We start from the raw sequence: 22,788 nt of genomic DNA on the forward strand, positions 1-22,788 counted from the left end.
GGAGACAGCGAGGATTGAATTAATGATCAATACCTGCAAAACGAAATACATGGTCGCCGGCAATCAACGTGGGTTCATTAGTGGTGGTGGTAGCGAAATGGTGCTGGATGGTGAAAAATTGATAGAAGAATTTGTGTATCTTAGAACATTTGTGACGTGCGCGTAGTCTGCAAACGAAGACAAAACTCGCGCTGTATACCAATCTGATTCTTCCGGTGGCTTTATACTGCCATGAAAGATAAACGTTAAAGGAGGTTGATCGGAGAGCTTTCAAGTGTTTAAGCGTAAGGTACTGCGGACAATACTCGGCGGTAAACAGGAGAACGGTATCTGGAGGCGTCGCATGAATCACGAGTTGTACCAGGTGTATAAAGGGCTGGATATTGTTAAGCTTATTCAACACGGCAGACTACGGTGGGCTGGACACGTTGTTCTTATGCTGGAAGAACGTCAAGCGAAGATAACGTATAGTAGAGAACCCGGAAGAGGCCGCAGCCTTCGTGGAAGACCGCGTACACGATGGCTTTCTGCAGTTGAAGAGGACCTGAGGGCGCTCAATGTTAATTATTTGTTTACAAAATTATGAGCCGATTTATTAAGAACAAGGTGGCATATTCCATAACATGCATTATTAGGTAAACTACCAACATGTAAATAAAAGGTAAATATTGTTGAAAAAATACATTTGCTATTGATTTTAATGGAATTGACAATCTATAGTATCAGCGTAACAAGCCCTTCTTCCAAGAGGGATTTCCAGGATGACGAAGAACATATTTTGAGCTCGCATTTTAATCTTTGTATTGCAAATTGGATCTTTAGATACACGTGTATACCAAAAGGCCTTAAAGACGCACTTTTCGGAATCCATTTTTATTTCACCTCGCGTTTTTAAAGGCATCACTTTCAATAATAATGCAACAATCAACCACAGAGAACAGACATTGAGGCTCGAACAAAATTTCTTGCAAAACATGTGTAAACAAACAAACCGAACCGCAACGCCAACGACGTCGACATTGCAACTCACAATCTCATTTTGACAACACGATGGCGCTGCTATACTCTAGCATGCATAACGACACTAACGCACAGTGGTATTTTTTGATGACGCTAGCGCTGATTATGCACGGGATAACGGCGACATTCCAAAGTTATTTCAAAATGAACAGTAAAAAGTTATCTCAACATAGTGAGTGCAGTTCAACGTCTGTTCTCTGTGAATCAACTGTCATCTTTTTATTCCACGCTTGCTGCGACGCAGCAAAGCTAAAATAAAAAGATGACAGTTATTCGTTGCTTCTTTGTTGAGATTGGTGCCTCTGAAAATGCGAGGTGAAAATTATTTGGATTCTGGACAGTTTCACCTTAACTCCAAAGTTTTCTTGGATGACCTAAAACATATTCTGTTAACGCATTCTGTTATAGCAATGCAGAAGCAGGTTGAATACAAAGAAAACTTATGATAGACTCTACCACAACAATAATATAAGCCAAAAATACTACGCATAATAAAACGTCAGATCTCATATGGAACAATGTACTCTGGTCACTAGCGCCACCTCTTGGAAGAAGTGCTTGTTACGCTGAGCACCGCTTTGCAGTCCTGAACATCCTGAACAATTTGGCCGAATACAACTTGGGTATGAAGGATCTCAAGCTAGAGCAATATGTCACACATGCAATAAGCTTGCAAGCACACTAGCACCGCCTAATTGTAAAAATCCTTTTTTTTTATTACAAGACAGTCCATTCCCACCAGATGAACTTTGCTAAAGACATATTTTTTACAAATTTCAAATTTGATCGATAGGAATATTTACAATGTAGAAAATTCGTTATAACGGAAAATCTTGAGTAAGCATAAAATAATGAGTTCATATGTACCACCACCACCGCCTAGTTACCAAGTTCTAAACTAATCAATGCCTCATGTCAAAGCACACGCCTTGCTGGATAACCTTTTTGAAAAGGTGCAGTTCAGTTTTCAGATTAAAGCATAATAAAGCACAGACAGAAGGTTAAAAAATCATTCTATCGAAACCTCCAAACTATTGTTTAGAATTGCGAGTTATTCTACAGAAATGCTCCAGATACGATTATCTTTCAAAAAAGGCTTGAGCACCATGACTTTTCGGCTGGTTAGGTTGTGCCCTTTGGAATTTATTGGTTGATCAACCATCCATATTTCATCACTAATCAGGGAAATTAAGGAATTAATTAGGGAAACTGATCAAATCGGACACACAGCTTCCTTTTTTAGTCTGATGCAAAATCTTCGATGAAGCTAAGTATCAGAAAATAAAACCCTACGTTTCGTAGGGTAATGAATCGGAAAGATTCAAAATGTATTTTCTAGACCTTCCTTCCCTACTTGACGCACCTAAATTATTATTTATTATAAACTTCCCCAGTATCGTAAATCTAAGAGCCATGAATTACTACATAGATTCCTTGCTGTACATCTATTGATGCTAATTCGTTTTATAAGTAGGATCTATCTTTATTTTTTTGTACAGAATGAATTTCAATCAATTGGGAGTCAATAACGAAATCTTCAGGTTCGAATGTTCAAACCATTCCATCTGTTTCTTCCTTTCGTAGTTGATAAAATTTAAAATAACTATTATATGTAATTGAAAAATAAATTTCCTCTATGAAAAAAAAACTGAATTCTGGAATAGTACTTCATAAAAAGGGATATAGGGATATAGAGTAGGGTTACTGTTCCTGGACTCCATCTCTCATAGTTTGTATGTTCATAAAATCAAATACAAAGAAATTAAAAAGCAAAAAAGATGTGACGAGATTGGTGCTGTGCTGTATTTCTTTCTTTCGTGATGAGATGAATATACACACACTTTAAATAAACCGCAGATCTCAGTGAAATTTCAATCTGAGCTGTAGAAATGAAAGAATTTTAAAGGTTTTCGCTAATTTTGACAAATGGAAAATATCACAGAACATCTATGAAATAACTGCCGAACAGCTCTTGAGATTTTAGAGAAATTCGCCAAATACAGTGAAATGAGCTTACTGTGTATGTTCAATAAGATGCAAATGGGAACAGTTCCTCAATAAGGCTTATAAACAACATCACTTTTATCCGCTTGTTTTGTTTGACATCAGAACAAAACAGCACAAAACCTAAACTGCCATAACTTACCTCATACAGTGCTAGATAAGTCGTGACTATATAGTCGAAAAAATAATTAAACCTTCAAAAAGACAACCAAAACGTTATCATTCAAATTAATTTACCGTGGAAAAGAAAATTAAACCATTGTCGTTGTCACCACCGTAGCTCTGGGAAGCAAAACATCCTGCCACGCCACACGTATAAGCCAGGGTCGAAAATGAACTTGTTACCCCCACGATGTTGGCCCCAACCAACGAAGTCAGAAAAGGGGGTGTGGGGCACAATCGGAATGCTCCGACGGAATAATTCGTGAAGGCAGAAACCGATGGGACTGTGTCGTAGGGAAGAATGAATTAAAATATCCTTTAACTATGAGATTAGCACAAAATCCGATTCAAATGATTATTTCTATTTACGAAATGCATAATTATATTAAGAAAACATTGTTCGAAAAGAGAATTGGCATTCGCAAATATTGATGTTGAAATAGTGAATAGCACCGAAAAGTTGAAAGACTTCATTTTTCTTCATCCTTCCCTAGTTGGCAAAGGAAACAAGGAAGATTCACACTCGTATACTCACTCACTTGTTTACGGCTCAAACCTTCTGGATAAGCGATAGAGGAAACCGCAATATATTCAAACCGCCTGGTCTGCTGCTTTTACCAGTTGGTTGGTGGAGAAGCTTAGAGATGTGATGTTCCCCATCCCATTATTCAGACACTACCGAATGCAACGGGGGTTCTAAAGGCGCGCGGCTGTGGAGCGGGGTGACAAAAAACGACACGACAAGTCCGACCTCCGAGAGCAGTGCCAACATTTTCTTGTTCTTTGAAGATCGTTGGTTCCCAACTTATGGACTGCGACTATCAAGTAAAATGTTATTGCCTAGCAATTTCGGCTTTCAGATGTTTGATGTAACTGTAAATACAATAGCATGCATAATGCGAGTAAACACGCGGCGTAATAGTCGTGATTAAATAATCATTCATGAAAAATACAACATCTGGTGTTGGAAATAGATTTGCGTAGTGAAAGAAATTATGATGAATTAATTATTTTCCGTGATCCCACATTTCAAGGCCTTAGTGCTTGCTAATAGCCATAGTCCAGTATCCATCAATGGGTACCAATTAAGCTAAATGCAGGCAGGTCACATTTGTTTAAAACGTCCATGGCATAACAGGTACAAATGCTTACTCGTATAATTTGTACCTACGGGTTCGTATCGGTCATTATTGGAACTATAAAAGTCTGAATTTTCAACAACATTCCACACAGTTCATTGAATATATCGGAGCAATAACAACACAATCCAACATGGAATCAAACCAGAATGCACCCAGTTATCCTCCAACTTTCAACAGCCAGTTCCCGTCCGAGATATGTGAGAACCTCAGGTTCTTTCTCCGTATGCAAAACATCCGCAAGATGCAGTACCAAAAGACGCATAATCTAACAATGTTCTTGCAGTATCGAGCGCTGCAAAATGAAATTCGTCGGCAGATGAATGGTTTACTTATTGCCCAGTATAGGAACCGCGATATCGATGGTATTAAACGATAGATGAGCAAATATGCTCGGAAAGAAAATATTTATAAGCATTTAAATTTGATTGAGAATTGTATGAAAATTGTAACTAGTGTAATTTAAAAGCAATGTACTTATATTTGAACAATAAACAAATATTTTTGAAACAAAAAAAACAGCTTATTTCAACTGCAATACACGCCAAGCTGCAATAAGAAGATTGAGCAAAATCCCTTAATTTTCGTTAAAAATTGGACGATTTGAAAATCTTCCACATCAACTCAATATTTTCGTTCAATCCGTGCGAATTCATTTTGATTCGGATTTAATTAATAACAACACATTCTCAAAACTAATATCTACATATCAACCTCTTGATGACCGCTATAATATTATCTTATGACCAAATGGAGCACTTTTGAGAACGTCTTCGAAGCAAGTTCAAGAATGTTCATAAAATATGGCAGTTTGCGCTGTTAAAAAGGTAGGTAATTTCTTTTCCGTGGAACTTTTTGTTATTTTTTTGGAGAAAATGGAAAATAGTAGAAATGGATAAATAAAAAAACAACATTCATGGATGAAAAATATTATTCAATAATCGGAAATTGGATGCCTCAGAATTCGTTCGCGTGCTTACAATTTTTATGCGCGTTCGAATTTCTGGTGAAACCAGATAAGAGAATCATTTTATTAAAGTGCGCCGTCGTGATATTGTAGTTTACGGCTCATTAATTGATGCAAATATATAGATAGCTGTCTGGCATTCCGATTCACATTTCGTATGCTTCAATATTTGAAAATCATCGAGAAATGCAGCCGTTATTAATTATGGTAATGAATTTCGCAAAATATTTTCGTCAATATAAAATCAATTCTATGCTGAGGCATTCCACGGGGGCATGTCAGTCGATCCTGAGCGACCATTTCGAAAATATTTGAAACTCTGCACAGTTTTTCAATTTCATCTAAATCGTCATTTTTCGATATCAAACCTTCATATTGAGTCACGACTAACTTTTCAAAAGGGTGTATGTGAAAATGGTTCAAAAATATTTAAAAAGCTGCACAGCAAAAACGGAATGTTCGATTGTTATGATTTTTCAGCAAAGTTAGACAACTAAATGGTGATTCTTAAGAAAATGTGCACAGTAAAAAAATTTTTTTGCCTTTAAAAATATCATTTTGTCACAAAACTCAAATATCTCAAAACCCTATCTTTTTCGAACGTAATTTTTTAGGGAAAACGGTTCATTATATTAGCTATCTACCATAAAAATTTGGTGATGGTAAACTAATAAACAAAAAAGTTATGACATTTCAAACATTTCACAATTTTCACATTTAGTAAAAAAAAATTTTTCTGTGTAAGTTATTTCGAGAATTGCAGTTTGATGCAGATTTTATTGTTAAGGGACGTGATTTAAACAAGTTGTTTTCATGATATTTTGATTTAATTATTCATAGCATCTATAAGAAACTTAGACACGATCCAGTGTTGTGATCAAAAGTATTGATAGTGTCATAATTTTCATTGCACGTGACTGGCGAAAAATTCTTTTAATAGTGTTGAAACCTGTTGATAATAACGTTGATAGAAACATATCAGAAATGTTATTTTTAAGACAAAAGCTGCAAAATCAAAGATTTATATACACGTGTACGTCTATAGTTTACCTGCAAAAATATACCTCTTAGAGAATAGACTTTATGATCGGGAGGAAACGGGTATCTTCAACAACAACAAATGCATGATAGGTACATACCATGACAATGCTCACGAAAAAGCAAAAAATTACTACTACTAAGGTTGTTAAAGATCTTATAGTAATTTTTTTCTTCAGTCAAGCAAATGACACCAAACTAGTCAGTAAAACTTAAAAGTGATTTTGTTTATTGAAATATTACGAACAACATGAGTAGCCGCTTTCTCAACTGTTGTAGGCCGTTTGATGGAAAAAAGTGTTCAAAAGAGTTACGAAATCTCACCGAAAGCACCATAGATAAACTGAAAGCGACTGGTTATGCTCCAATGTCCACATTGAATACAAATTTACGCATTTGCACGTCCTGCCGTCTAAACGTTGACAAAAGAGCAATCTGTATATCATCGGTTGAGCAGAGCGCAGGAAGTTCGAAAACGACAGCAACTGAGGAATTGCCAGATGTATCGACAACAACTGAGGAATTACCAGAAGTATTAAGTGCTGAGAGCCTTGCCACCGTACCATCAGCGAAATCTGTTTCAACAAATCAATCGGAAGATGAGTGTATCCAAAAGGTCAACATCGAACGCTTTAACGAGGGCATAGCTGGGATAAAAGTGACTCCGATTAAATGGAGTAAGATGGACTACGTTTATTACCCGGAGAAAAAATACCGTGAAATAAACGAAGCTGTACGAAGAAACCTCTTCAAATTAGGACCTGATGATGTGGAAAATACAGACTACGATGAGGTAATTATAAATATGAAGGAAAGGTTCTCGAATGCAGCCACGACAAGGAAAGAAAAATTATTGATTTTGTCGATGCTGCCAAGTTCGTGGTCTATTCAGGATGCCATTGATGAGTTCAAAACCAATAGAAATACAGTAAAAGAGGCAAAACAATTGAAGAATAACTGTCTTTCAACCAAAAATACTAGGTCTAGTACTGCATTAACAGATGAGACAAAAGAAATAGTAGTTCAATATTTTGAAGATGATGAAGTAAGTCGAGCTATGCCTGGTCAAAAAGATTATGTATCAGTAAAAAAAGATGGAAAGCGTCAAGCAATCCAAAAACGATTAATGATGACGACTTTGAAAGAAGCGTACACACGCTTCAAGGAAATTCACGATAATATTAAAATAGGTTTTTCCTCATTTGCAAGCCTTCGGCCAAGGCAATGTAAGCTTCTTTCCAATTCAGGAACACATAATGTTAGAAAGTTTAATCCCTCACGATTCCATTAAAACAGAACAATCCAGCTTTTTAAAAAATACGAAAAATACATTACAAAATGGTGAATTTTTAGTCATTTGTGATTTTTCTGAAAATTACAGCTTTGTATTGCAAGATGAAGTGCAGTCCCATCACTGGAACGTACAACAAGCTACAATTCATCCATTCGTTATTTATTTTAATGGAAGTACGCAAATTGAACACTTAAGTTTTATTATAATTTCCGAAGATTTAAGACACGATTCAGTATCCGTAAACTTGTTCATTGAAAAATGATTAACTTTTACGCGTTGATAAGCATAAAGAAGTCAAAAGATATATTTCATGTCTGATGGAGCAGCGTCGCAGTACAAAAATCGTAAGAATTTTTCGAGCCTATGTCAATTTAAATCAATGTACGGAATTGATGCAGAATGGCATTTTTTGCTACATCACATGGCAAAGGTCCTTGTGATGCTATTGGAGGAACAATAAAGCGCATGGCCACAAGAGCAAGTTTAGCCAAAGAACGTGAGCATCCAATTAAAACTGCGAAAGAACTTTTTGATTGGGCAAATCGTAGAAAAGAAAAGATTTAACCAAATTATCATTTTGTTTTACTACTACTGAAGAGTACGAAATAAAGGCTTCAGAGCTCAGCGAGCAATTTAATAACGCGAAAACGATCCAAGGAACCCAAAATTTCACTGTTTCATTCCATTGTCGGAAAATAAAATTAAAGCAAAACTATACTCAAACTATGCTGATAATAATTCAAAAGTGTTCGATATTTTAAAAATTTGAATAAAAATAAATAAAAATAAGTATTAATAAACTGTTTTCATGATATCATAACCCATACCAAAATTCAAACCCAAAACTCTTAGAGTTTCTATAACAACATTGTGTAACTGCCACATTTAATTTAATACTTAGGATAATATTAATTCATTTTTATTTATTCATACATATAATATTTATACATATAATATACATAATATCGATGAATACATAAATATGGAATATCATACAAACAACTTGTTTAACTCACGCAAGGCCCTTAACAATAAAATCAGCATCAAACTGCGATTCTTGAAAAAAAAAATACACGGAAAATTTTTTTTGTTTACTATATGTGAAAATTGTGAAATGTTTGAAATGTCATAACTTTTTTGTTTATTAGTTTACCATCACCAAATTTTTATGGTAATATAATGGAATAATATAATAGCTAATATAATGGACCGTTTTCCCTAAAAAAAATACGTTCTTAAAAAGATAGGGTTTTGAGATATTTGCGTTTTTGTGACAAAAATGATATTTTTAAAGGCAAAAAATTTTTTTTTACTGTGCACATTTTCTTAAGAATCACCATTTAGTTGTCTAACTTTGCTGAAAAATCATAACAATCGAACATTCCGTTTTTGCTGTGCAGCTTTTAAATATTTTTGAACCATTTTCACATACACCCTTTTGAAAAGTTAGTCGTGACTCAATATGAAGATTTGATATCGAAAAATGACGATTTAGATGAAATTGAAAAACTGTGCAAAGTTTCAACTCAATAGAAAATCATGAATTAAAAATTTTCTTAAATTTTGATGCTGTTGCTTGGAATCGCTCTGCTAACTCTAATATCGAAAATAATTCTACTCCTATCGAGCCTATTGCGCAAATCGAATCTACCTTTAGTCCAACTGATTCGATTCATGCGAATAAGCAAAGGATTCCGCCAATTGTGCTACATATCTGTTACCGAGTTTACTGGGGGGGGGGTCTAAGGTTTCATTTCTGATTGCTAGAAAGGGTGACTGCCGCGTTTTGCGGGGATACTTCAACGATAGTAAACGTCTTCTTCTGTATTTAACGTATGACGACATGACTGCACGATTGTTCAAAGTCGTATTGAAGGATCTCTCCAGTTATTATAAATCACTGGATGAGATTAAAATTAATATTTCTCAATTACTTGAAAATCCAGTTCAAGTATATAAGATGACAAAGAAATTTCTCACTGAATAGTTTGGAAAAGGCCTGCATTATGTCCCATGTCCGTGTCACATGGGATCATTTCCGCAGGCCTGGGGGAAATTTCCATAACCCCACTCAGTGGGGTAATGGAACAACACATTGCCACATGGATGCTAAATGCATGTCTTGTAGTGGAACCTCTAACGCCAAGGGTACCTGTGCTGTGCAGAAGATTCCAATAATTTTAAATGTGCCAATTGTGGGAGCAATCATAAATCCAATTTCTGGGAATACCCTTCTCGCACAAAATTTTGACTCCCGTCCAAATATTTTGGCGGAAAATTCTAATAGGATCCCAGATTCAACGGGTAAAAATATTACAAACGCTCAAAATCCGCAATCATTTAACGGCCGATCAATTCATACCCACCACAATCAACGAACAAATTTTGCTCCTATCTCTCACCAGGTAACGAGCAGTTCGTCGAATTCTTCAACCCTATGCAAGCATGCAAAATTTACCGATGATGAATGATTTTCATACCCATTCTTCAACGGAAGATAACGTTCGTTGTGACGACTCAGCTTCCAACTTTGATTTTCCAAATTAACAATTGCATCACGTGATTGATGCAATGTTCAAAGCAAATTATTGGACTTCGTTTTAATGGATCCAAATAATTCTTTGAAAATTTTAAAATGGAATGCCCGCTCTTTAAAGGGTAAGGAAGATGAATTATTCAACTTCCTATCAGTTCATGATGTGCACATTGCCATTATAACTGAAACATATTTAAAACCTGGTCTTTTCATCAAAAGAAATCCAAATTATTTTATTTACCGTAATGATCGTCTTGATAGCGCCTGTGGTGGGGTTGCGATTGTCATTAATAGACGTATCAAACACAAATTATATTCTTTGTTTGAAACCAAAGTTTTTAAAACCTTAGGTGTTTCTGTTGAAACAAATTTTGGACAATTCTCTTTTATTGCTGCATACTTGCCTTTCCAGTGCAATGGGTAGCAGAGGACCTAGTCGAGAGCTGATCTTCAAATTCTAACTCGCAGCAAATCCAAATTTTTCATAATTGTTGACTTCAATGCCAAACATCGTTCATGGAATAATGCTGAAAGCTATTCCAATGGTAACATTTTATTCGAAGATTGTTCTGTGGGATATTATACTATTCCAGTCGTTCGTATACTTCCAGTCGTTCTACAATTGATTTAGTTTTAACGGATTCAAGTCAGCTGTGTGGCCAATTGGTAACTCATGTTAACTTTGGCTCTGATCACCTTCCTGTGACATTTGAAATTTCACAAGAAACCATTAATAATACAATCAGCTCTACTTTTAATTATCAAAGAGCTGATTGGGATTTATATAAAACGTATATCGATAGGGATTGTGACCTTTGACAAATTTACTTGTCGAAGCCAGATGCATTGCAATTCCTAAATGTGAAATTAAATTCGACTCGATTATTATTGTTTCATCGGGTAAGTTTTACATTTTCAAGCTTTTTGGAAGCCCCGAAGCACCCCTTCGCTGCATGTAATGGATATACACCGCGACGCATTGTAGAAAGCACATTGGAGGCCCCATCTAAGATCGTCACAGTCCCGCCTTGTGCAGTCATCGCAGTCGTCGCGGTCGTGTTGTCGAATCTGTCGAAGGGGTTCTCCAGCCTCCTTCACTAGGCAAGTACCAATACGTTAAAGAACCAACTCTTCCTGATCGGAGTTCCGCTTCTAGTGCCCGTTAGCCAATCAACAATCAAGATTTACCATCATTTGACCTTGATCACGACGATTTCCGTGGTTTATCTCCAATGATCTCACACCTCAAATCAACTCGCTAATTTTTCACCGAACCCGGGACGCACTGCGGCAACCCACCCAGCACGGTTGCGTCTTTGCTGCCATCGTTCGTCAGCCATCCTGGTCCCGTGTCTGGTCCTGTGGAAGGGGTCTTCTGATGGCAAGTACACTATAATTCCGAACAATTCAAACGCTGATGATCTCATCATCCCGCTTCAAGTTCTTCGACGATTGGACTCCAAACGTACGTGGAGTGCGGATGAAAATTGATGAGCTGTTTCTTGCCACTTGTGACAGCAATTACAATGTCATCGTTTTGGTTGCGACTGGTCTTGATGAATGCATCACTATTCAGTATGCATCAGCTATTCGGTACTCCTACTCGCCTGGACCAGAAGATGTACCGGCCGTTATTTTTCGTCGCTGTGCTGCTCCTTTAGCTACCCCGATTGCCTTTATTTTCAAAAATAAAGGTAAGGAACTAAAGAGGAATTACCAGTCTCTCCGCAGGATCAAAGTTCTTCGAAATAATAGTAAGCAATGCCATGCTAAGTACCACAAAGAGCTACATTTCATCCATTCAGCACGGATTTATGCCGTGTTCCGTTTCAACAAACTTGCTGGAATTTACTAGTACTTGTATATCGCAGATTGAAGCTAAAGCGCAAGTGGATGCCGTGTATATGAAAGCTGCCTTCGACGTGATTGACCATCGAATACTCCTGTTTGAGCTCTCCCACCTCGCTACCTCTGAACGTTTTACGCTGTGGTTGGAAAGCTATCTTTCGAATCGTGTTCTGCGCGTTTAAATCGACTCGTGTGTGTCCCGTCCGTTTAGTAATAAATCAGTTGTACCACAAGGTAGCAATCTGGGTCCATTGCTATTTACGCTGTTCATCAACGATGTTATATTGCTGCTAGGATTGAAATGTGTGCTAGTCTACGCTGATGATATGAAGATTTACTTGGTTGTCAAGACAATAGAAGATTGTTACCGACTACAAGGGCTATTGAATACCTTTGCTGAATGGTGTAAACTGAACAAACTTGTAATTAGCGTTGCCAAATGCGTGATCATAGACTGAGAACTACTATCACGTTCGAATATAGCATTGACGGAAATGCCCTCGAGCGCGTCGATCAAGTCAGGGAACCGGTACCAAATAGTTTTTTATGAAAAGTTTCTAATTTTGAGAAAACCCACGTTAGATGTCTTTCGTCATACAAATTTTTAGCGATTAACTCATGCTGGCTATTTTGCGCATATACTATAGCGCCTGGATGTGACAGCGGCGGGCAGAAAACTAGCCACTGCCAATAATTCATTGGGATTCATCACGAAAGTGTACCGTGATTTCACCGACCCTCATTGCCTCAAAGCACTTTGTTGTGCATTGGTACGACCAATACTGGAAAACCTCAGCTGTTGTGTGGGCTCCTTACCATCTATCGTGGTTTGCCAGGATTGAAAGCGTTCAACGAAGATTCATCCGCATTGCGCTAAGAGATCTACCATGGAGAGATTCGCTAAATTTTCATCCGTACGTGGAGCGTTGTCGGCTCCTGGGACTTGATATGCTGCTGCGACGCCGAAAGATTCAGCAAGCTTCACTAGTTGCTAAAATATTAATAGGTGAGATTCTTCTTTTTTCTTCTTATTGGCATTACATCCCCCACTGGGACATTGCCGCCTCGCAGCTTAGTGTTCATTAAGCACTTCCACAGGTCGTCTTCAGTGTCTCGTACTTGACTCGACTTACGTACGAGACACTGAAGACGACCACACAGTTGTGGTCGAAATACGTATCTGCAAAGATATCGAAATAATTGGTGTTTAAAGGAGAGTACAAAACTCGTCTTAGACGGTTGAAGACATTCCACTAAAAAGAGTTTAAAATATTTTTTCTGAGATTCAACTAGTTCGTAGAGAGATGATGGAGAGAATCATTTGCTTACAGTTACGCCTTCATGTGACCGGAGAGCTAGATATGAGCGATATTAATGCAAAGTGACCACAATTCTAGGGGGGCTAATTTGGTCCTAGGTGGGGCTATAGCCCCCCATTTTGTTTTTGACTTAAGGACAGGTCTCTCGGAATCCAAAACAACAAGTACTCGCGTTTTCAAAATGCGAGTGCTTTTTGTTTTGGATTCCGGGAAGCTTGTCCTTAAACTAAAATTAACCTAATTTATACTACGGGTACAAGGAGCTAATTTTTTTTTATCGAATTTTGTCTAAAATTGGAAATTATTTTGCTGGACATTTGTTGCAATGTCTCAATACCACGGAGGCAACTTCAGAATCATTTTCAAAATTTTATTTTGAATCCTCTGAAGTGCCTTCTTTCTGGTATTGCAGCAACTAGTCCATATTGGCACAGCATACAACATGGCTGGTCTAAAAATTTGTTTGTAAATCAAACGTTTGTTCTTAAGACAAAGTTTTGATTTTCTGTTTATAAGTGAATATGGACCCTTTTTTTCATTTTGCAAATCACCGAATAACTTTCAACGCGGGATCGCGAGTTTTTTGGTTTTGCCTTCGCCTCACATTTTTAAGACGGATCAGTAGCTGGAGATCGTCGTCAATAATTTATTTATTTATTTATTTAATTCATCTGACAGCAGTCTACATGAATGTCTTAGATAATTAATTTAGTCTTCCGGACTTTTCTACCCTACTAATGAACAATTCACAATTTTCCCCAAAATCGAAGAGATCGTCTACTAAAGAAAAAACTCCAAGGTCCAGCCCAATCAGGTTATACGCAAAGGTGACGTAGAACTACGTAGCTATGTGTATTGTATAGGTTTTTGACTCTTCCGTTCGATGTCGAAGCCCTGGGCGAATCTGTTTTCGTTGTTTGATTATGTATATAATTTTTAAAACAACATTTGAAAAAGATGATGAAAATAAAATTTTCAAATATTCGAGGATGAGAAACACTCTCAAGCGATCACATATCCAAATTATCGATTGATAAAAACTTCGATCCGCAGCATTGGTATATGCTACTTTTGAACTTATTTTCCTACGTAACACCAAAACACAATGCCAATCATCCGATTCCGATTGAAATTCATTGTTCACATTAAATTGTTGTTAGTTAAGTTTACATTAAAATGAATCGATTCCAAAATTTTAAAAGTTATCGACGATAACAACTCGCCTACGTTTCACACCTGAGAAGTTATCAAATGATAATTCCAATAATTATCGTATGAGAATGATTCTGCACAATCCTGGCTTATAGTGTACCGCTGCAACCATAACCGACGCAAACTGGAGCAGATACTAAGACTAAGCACCCGCCACTAAGTCTGTCTAAACACCCCGTGGCTCATTACAGAAAAGCCCATCGTGAAAGCTGGACTGCCAACGGCGTTTGATGGTCATCCTTTGGAGGAAGACATAGTAGACGCGTCAAAGAAATTTGACAATTTATTCATAAGAATTATTATTCCTTCACGTGAGTTGAGTCGAGCTTAACGTTTACTCCGACAGACACCTAGAAATTAGCATGAACGAGCTAAAGAAAGTTTCCCAGAACGTATCCACTGCAGCAGCGAAGAAGATTACAAGACCCTCCAATGGCATCAATAGATGTAAGCCGGAAGCTGCCGTCAAACGCCTCCAAGCTTTCGAGAGAAAATTTGCGTGTAAGTTAGCAGAATCGAACTGCACCAGTTAAAAACCCTGTAAGTTGCATTATTTGACATCTATGCTGGCTTGAGGTCTCCAGCTAGCCTTGCGAACAAAGGCGCAAAATCTCGATCCGATCTAGGATGTGAGGGTGAGGAAGATTTTTTTTATGTCTTTATTTGAGAGGTTTTCAGCCCTTGGCTGGCTCGCCTCTAGAGGAAGATTCTCGACACCCTTGGCATAGTGTATCCATTGTATTTGCCACACAAGATGCATACTAATGCAATGGTGGGCATAGAAAGCTTTCAATTAATAACTAAAGAAATTCTAATAGATTACTAATTTAAAAAGCAGGCCAAATTCCAGTTGGAATGTAGTGCTATGGAAGAAGAAGCTTGCGCTGCACTTACAAGATTAACTAATTCACCGAAACCGATTGACTGTTAGCAAATTTTCACTAGTAAATATTATCTTACATAAATATTGTAACACACTGGAGTCGGTTTTTACGCGGAGGATATGGGCCGCAACGCTAGCATATTGTCCGCAAAACTTGCACTGGAACGTGTGATGAATATGATATAAAATTGCTTCCATCTCCAAAAATTTAACGATTTTCGAGAATATGTTTCACGGGTCAAAACACCCCAGTGTAGGCAGGACGATATACCCTTACCAACTGGACACAAGCGCAGCGAGCCTGCAGCAGCTGCTTCCAAATGATATGGAAAATATTGAAATGTGATTCACACCTGCTTAAATGGACTTATGTTCGTTTTTTTAATGTCAAGCACATAAGGGGCCGTCCAGAAACCACGTGGTCATATATGGGGGGAGGGGGGGTTTGGAAAATGACCACGATAAGCCACATGGGGGGAGGGGGGTGTTGCTCTCGAACCACGTGGTTTTTTTTACACGAAAAACTTTTGGTGAATAACACTAACGGTGTAAAAAATACAAATCATTGAAATTTAATGATTTAAACATTAAACGCAAAGCGCATCTGAGGGCCGGTGCCCACGTAGCGTCTTTTCAACTCAGCGTTAAAAAGACGTAGGTGTGCATCGAGAAAAATCGATAACGCAGCATTGGTCGCAACGCCGATGCATATCTGCATTATTTGACCATCTTAGCCTAAGATCCTATATCCATACAAAAATAAACAAAAAAACAGGTTGCGATTCAGTCTCAATTTCCACAACAAAAATTGGAAAGGAAAAATGATTTTTTTTTTTAATTCCGCCGCAGATGGTTTTTGGCATCACGCCGCCGACACTTTTGCATCAGCGGACTGCAGCTACAATTTTGAAAAATGTTCATGTTTTTACAATAATACAAGAAAAAATCTTAAGAAGAAAAATTCAAAAGAATTTCTTGTGGATATTCTTGTGGAATTTCCTGTAAAAACTTTGACATTACTTCATACAATCCTGATAAAGTGCTGGCATTTTTTAGTAAGATTTTTTTTTGAGCAATGAAAAAATTTGCTTGGAAATTTTGCTACAAATTGATAATGAAAAAAAAAACAAAACATCTCCAGTATAAATTCCGAAAAAAATTCCTTAAAACTCCGAAAAAAAAATTCCATGTGAATTCTGTATGAAAATTAAAAACAGTCCTGTGGAAAATACATATAATTTTCGGTGGAAAAACATTTTAATGAATTTCTTCGACAAGTTCTTCCGAATCTTCGCCAGAAATTCTTCTTCATTTACAAAAGAAGTGTTTCGAACATTTTAAGGAGTGCACTTCAAAATGTTCAGTCTCCAGTTAGCCTTGCGAGTAAAGGCGTAGGATTGCCAATCCGGAAATGACGAGTTCGATTTTCGTTCCTGTCTAGGATGTTTTCGGGTGGGAAACATTCTCGACACCCTAGGTATAGTGTATTCATCGTACTTGCTACACAAAATATATAATCGTGCAATGGCTGGCATATAAAAGCTTTCAATTTATAACTGAGGAAATGCTAATAGAATATACCAAGTTGAAAAGCAGACCAACTTCCAGTTGGAATATGGAGCCAATACCACATGAAACACTTTGATATTTCCGTTGTTTTTTTTTCAATTTTTGGAATTTTGAAATGAAAATTTTTCGGAATACTTTTTTACGCTCTTTGTGAATTCTATCTTATTTTTTTAAATTTTCCAAGTATTTTTTTATTCGAGGCATTATTTAGAATTTCCACGGAAGAGTCTATGGATTATCTTCAAAAAATTCAAAGAATAAATTTTTAGAATTCTCATGGTTCATGTTTTTTTTTGAATTTGAACCAGAAATCTTTTCAAAATTTCATCGGGAATTCATTCTTCTGATTTGATGATTTAGAAATTTTAAGGAATTTTCACATCAGAAAATATTTAAAATTTTGATTTATTTTTTTTAGGATTTGTACTGGAAATGCTTCAAAAGTACAACCTTTACAAGTACTACAGAGGTACAATTTTTTCGTTATTTCTACTTGTAAAAACAACGGAATTTCCTCGGGAAATTCATTATTGGTGTTTCAGATGAACTTTTTTTGATTTTCTACTGGAAAATCTTAGGAATTTCCATCGGAAATATTTTGGCATATTCCGAATAATTTCTTTTGGAAATTGAAAAAAACTGCTGAAAATTTCTAAGAATTTCTTTTGGAAAACGAAAAAAAATTCAATTGGAGATTTAGAAGAATTTTCTTTGAAGATTCTTTAAGTTGCTCAGGATTTTGAAAAAAAATCTTTAGAGATTCTGTAAGAAAGTAAGCTGGATTTTTTTTCTAATTTATACTGGAAATTCTTTGGAATTTGATGTTTATTGGAACTTTCATCGTAAATATGCATTTCGGATCTTCTAGTCTTCAAAATTTCTACCGAACTCTTCCACAGAATTTCAGAAAAAATGTTGTTGAAATTCTTAAGATTTTCCGGGGAGACACTTCAATGAAGAATTAGAAATTTTGAGATATGAGCCAGCTCTGGATTGAAAATCTCTTTAGTAGAGAAAAAAATAGAAATTTTCCATAATAAAATAGGAAATTGCCAATAAAGAACAATAATAATAAATTAGCACTTGTAAAAGCAAAAATTGCAATTATGAAATAAGAATTTTCCATAAAGAAATCAAAATGTTCAACGAAAAAATGCAAAATTTTCATGAATAAATCAATATTAGCAATGAACAATTAAAAAAAATATATTTTATAATTATTTATTTCTAATATTGATGATTCTGAAAACAATACTGAAATTTGTACAAGAATGCTACTCAAAAGAAACAACAGTAGGAAGATTAATTTGCATCTCTAAGATTACATATTAAGTTTATGATTCTCTGATAAACTTTTCGTTGTAGGAGTTCAGTTCAGATGCTTAATATATTAAAAATTATTTAAAAAAAACACTAATAAAAAAATTTAAAAAAAATAAGAATATAGGGATATTTTGGAAAATTTCTAAACCATTATAAATTTTTCTCGAAATTTTTATAAGATATTCGCGAGTCCACATTTTTTTGTATCCTCCTGCTGCATTGAAGGTGTCATCAAAATTTTCGACTTATAATCTTATAATCTTCAAAATTGATCGGATTAACCATATGTTTTAGTTACATAAGGTTTTTTATTTAAATGTTTGTACTTGAAAAAAACCACGTGATCATAGAGGGGGGAGGGGGTTTTGCCAAATGACCATGATAAACCACATGGGGGAGGGGGGTGTTGAAAATCTTCAAAAATATGACCACGTGGTTTCTGGATGGCCCCTAAGGATTTTTAACCTTTTTATTATGGGATAGATGAAATACTAATCGTCTTTGGTTACGGTGGGGCGTATAGCCTAGGCACTTTTTGAAATCCTTTTTATCACGACTCATATGAAAGGCAATGCATTTGTGACTTTTTGGGCTACCAAATAACACAAAGTTTGCATAAATTGCTTTGAAAAGTAAAAAGTTATCATAGGTAGTGTCAAAGGGGGGGGGGTTGCATATTATACCGTCTTACCCTATCGTCGCGTTGCTGTTTGATTAGAAAATGACCCTAGCACTGGGAACGAACGAGAACCACTGCCCACTATAGCCATCCGAGAAGCCATGCAGTCTAGTGCAATGCAATAGTCAGTAAAGTCTACCAGAGAGATATGTAGTACGCGATAAGTACGCAGAGTTGTGGGAAAGTTTTGCTAGTCAGTGCGGTGTCATCCCCCTCCAGGGCTCTTGGGGCCTCACCTCAACGGACGCTCCACACAGGCGACAGCACCAGCAACAATACACCAGGCGCCAGCTTTGTGAGAATAATGAAAATTTATAGATTCGTTTTCCTTTCTTCAAAGTCGGAACCACTGAGGACGAATGAAAAGAACAGCGTTCTGTTGGTTGGGTCGGTGTGTATGTGTGCGTTTGTGTACCCAAAACATACAACACAATAAGAAAGACAACCCCCTTCCGAGGACGATCAAGTGAGTTCGGGTTTGGAGAACAATGGATTGCACAACATAAAACTTTGGTTGGTTTTGGTCTTTTTCTCACTTTATCGGGCGCGCGATGTTTCGTTGTGCATCACGTTGTACGAACGCCTCACGGCTAGGGCTCTGACTGTGCGAGCATGATTCACTATGGAGCACGAATGCAGGTTAAGAAAAGCGTTTCCATGTAGTTCTTTTTCAGATGAATGACTGACATTCGTTTGAATGGAGAAACAAAAAATAATACGGGAACATTAACCGGAAAGAGGTCGAAGAAGTTCGCAATTTTCTAACATTTAATTATAAGGACCAGCTTTAGTGGACTAGCGATTGATGTATTGATAGAAATAATGATTTCAGAAACCATGATTTCACAAGCGGTCATTACTAGGTAATCATTTTTTCAATTCGCAATCAATGTAGAAAAATTTTGACACTGAAAATAAATAAGCTTTTTTCTCCTCATGCGAATCATTTACTACGCGCTTAATTCGATTTGAAAATTTTCATGAATAGGTTTTTTCATCCAAGCATGTTAAACATGTGTTAAAAATTGAAATTAAACATTGCAACATAATCAGACTATAACTGTAAGTTGATAATATTGAGTAAAAATCATAGAAATTCGTGAAATGAATTAAATTTGTTGAGTTCTTATACAAATATAAACTTGAAACTGTAATAGACACGACTGTGTACGATATATCATCTCTGAAGAGGTAAGATAGTATCCCAAAGCTTTTATAATGGATATCATTTGTTTGGAATGGATGAATAATTCTGTGCTGGAATCGTTTCTCCTCTCCTGAGACTTAACGAACTTTTAGCTGACTATCACTCTCTATCAACGACCGGAAGCGTTGAATGCGGCAACTCCCCGAAAGTGGATGAATGCGCTAAAGTAACAATTCTTTACCGGACGGAACCGTAACCGCACAAAGGAACATGCCGGCTAAAGTTTCTTATATTTGCGTTACTAAACACATCACTTCACCTGCTTTCAGCCACTATACTGATTCAGACTCAGAACAGAGGAAAATGATTCAGCTCAGTTTGGGCTAGAGGCGGTACGTGTCAAATAGCACCCGGGTGGTGTGCCTTCAAATTTCTGGTGTGGGCGGCTCCGGCGTTGGAAGTTGGAAAAGAAAACTTTTGGCATACAATTTATTTCACCTGGCCGGTGCGGTTAACCGACTCTGATTGAAAGTTTAGCACGGTTTGGGGTTTTCTTCGCCTGCAGAGCATTGGCCGGGCCCGTTCGTTAGAGGCTTCAAATGATGATGATGATGATGGTGCTGTTCCGTCCGGTTGACGTGTCCGCTCTGTCAGGTTGGTCAGTAGGGATTAAGACAATCCGGTTGACCGGTGTGAAAAAGTAAATCAATGTTGAGAAAAGTTTTGATCCAAGGCTGATAATATTTCTGTTCGCATTTGCCCTGTTGGATTGGAGTGCGGTTTTTCATGGTGAAAAGGTCTCGAGTATATTTTTGAGTTATTTGACTTTGCCGGGTTACCCTCGGTGGGTATAACGAATTTCTGTTTTTAGTGCAAAAGGAAAAAAATGAGATTGTATATTACATTCGCAATAAACAATTTAATCTGCTAGTTATTTAGCCGTAGAAAAAAAAAATCGTCAAAGTTAAAACTGTTTTCAATCCAGCCAATCATAAGATATATTAGATAATGGGGTGGTTTTACCTTTTTTTGATGTCAAAATATAATTGCTTAATATGCTTAAGCAACGCAGCACGAGTTCTCCACTCATGATGCTCCTGGCAGTAAACCAACAAATGTAATCATCAGTAGCCGGCCAAAAGTCGCAAGTCGCCCAAAGCTTTTCCCCTCCAAGTACATGAAAATTGGAAATCATCGTGATCATCTTTACCGCATGAAGAATTGTTCCCTGCTCACGAGTGGACGTAGGGGAAATGTGGGTGAGCCGTCAACCTTAAACTTTTACAAGAAATCACTTTTCAATTAACTTTATGACCACATGTCATGTTAGTGCTATTCTGAAACACATAAAACCTAAGATGAACTGTCAAATGTCATGAAAATAATCCAAACAAGCGCATACACCGCGTTACCGGATAATTTATTTTGCATAGTTAAATTTTTGGCTTTAAAGCAAAGAATGCCTTAAAAATATGTGTTTATCCGTGCACATATTCTTTTATGCATTTTTGTTGTCATCGATGTGGACTGGACAAAAACTCTAAATTCTACAAGAAACATAATTTAGGCTGATTTTATGACGAACTTACTCTTATTAAATGAAATGATTCGGTATGTCGATTACATAAATTTGAGCTTCCCGTTATGCTTAAATGGATCAAACGCCTAATGGGCCGGGCTTACCCCCTCCTCTCCTTCAGATAACGAGGCTACCGTTAAAACATATAATTATCGAGAGGGAACAGCCCGAAGAAACGTGTTGTGATATTCTGCTGCCTCGTGTGCTCACACTTTTCTACCAATAACGAGGGCAGTAACCGTACTCGAATTACGAACAAAATGATCTACTGTTGGTTGTGGAACTCAACTGGTCTTCCGTTGATCTAATGTGCTTTTGCAAACTAACATAAGCAACGGTTCCATAGTGTAGCGGTTATCACGTCTGCTTTACACGCAGAAGGTCTCCAGTTCGATCCTGGATGGAACCATTTTTTAGACGTGTGGACCAGAATTTCGAAACGATTGTATTTCCCTTTGATTGAGAGACCTCTTGGATATTTAAATCGCTTGGGAATATATGTGAACTGAAGACAATTTCAATTGACTTGAATTTGGAAATGGAAATTACCAAAAACAATTCTAAACAAACAGATTAATCTGCCTATACAGGCTTCCAAAGTCTGATATATCTCCGCTTCCACACTGATATTCTTCCCTCCCCCTTTATACGGGAGCTTGGCAGAAGGAAGGTCGTGTGATATGTGCCATCACAAATATTGCCCTCCGCTCGCTTTCAAATCGACTTCTATAAAAACATTCTTCATGTCTGCCGTATCCTAATGGAACTATCAATTCTATACTTTCGCCTCTAATTCTATCATGAACATGTACGTCTAAGTTTGGAAGATGATATTAGCATTTCCATATCATTGTAAATCGTTTAACTTCACGTAGAAGTAACACACACAAAATCATTAATTTAGTATATCATATTAATTTTTTTTATTTTGGTCTTTTTTACCATCATCGGATAAAGTAAAAGTAAGAAATTAGCTTACCTGATAACTTTACCCTAAAAAAACAGATGCCCATTCTCGATGAAATTTTTTCGTCTGATGATAATTCGAACTACGTACAAACTAGCCGGT

At 36.8% G+C, this 22,788-nt stretch overlaps 1 non-coding gene across 1 annotated transcript; it reads left to right on the forward strand.

Moving 5' to 3' along the window:
* The first annotated feature begins 22,055 nt into the window (after nucleotides 1-22,055).
* Nucleotides 22,056-22,128, forward strand: Trnav-uac (transfer RNA valine (anticodon UAC)). Its single transcript has one exon. It is a non-coding gene; the product is annotated as a tRNA-Val (tRNA).
* Nucleotides 22,129-22,788: the final 660 nt, after the last annotated feature.

The sequence above is a fragment of the Armigeres subalbatus genome, chromosome 3, assembly GCF_024139115.2.
Source record: "Armigeres subalbatus isolate Guangzhou_Male chromosome 3, GZ_Asu_2, whole genome shotgun sequence".
Lineage (NCBI taxonomy): Eukaryota > Metazoa > Arthropoda > Insecta > Diptera > Culicidae > Armigeres > Armigeres subalbatus.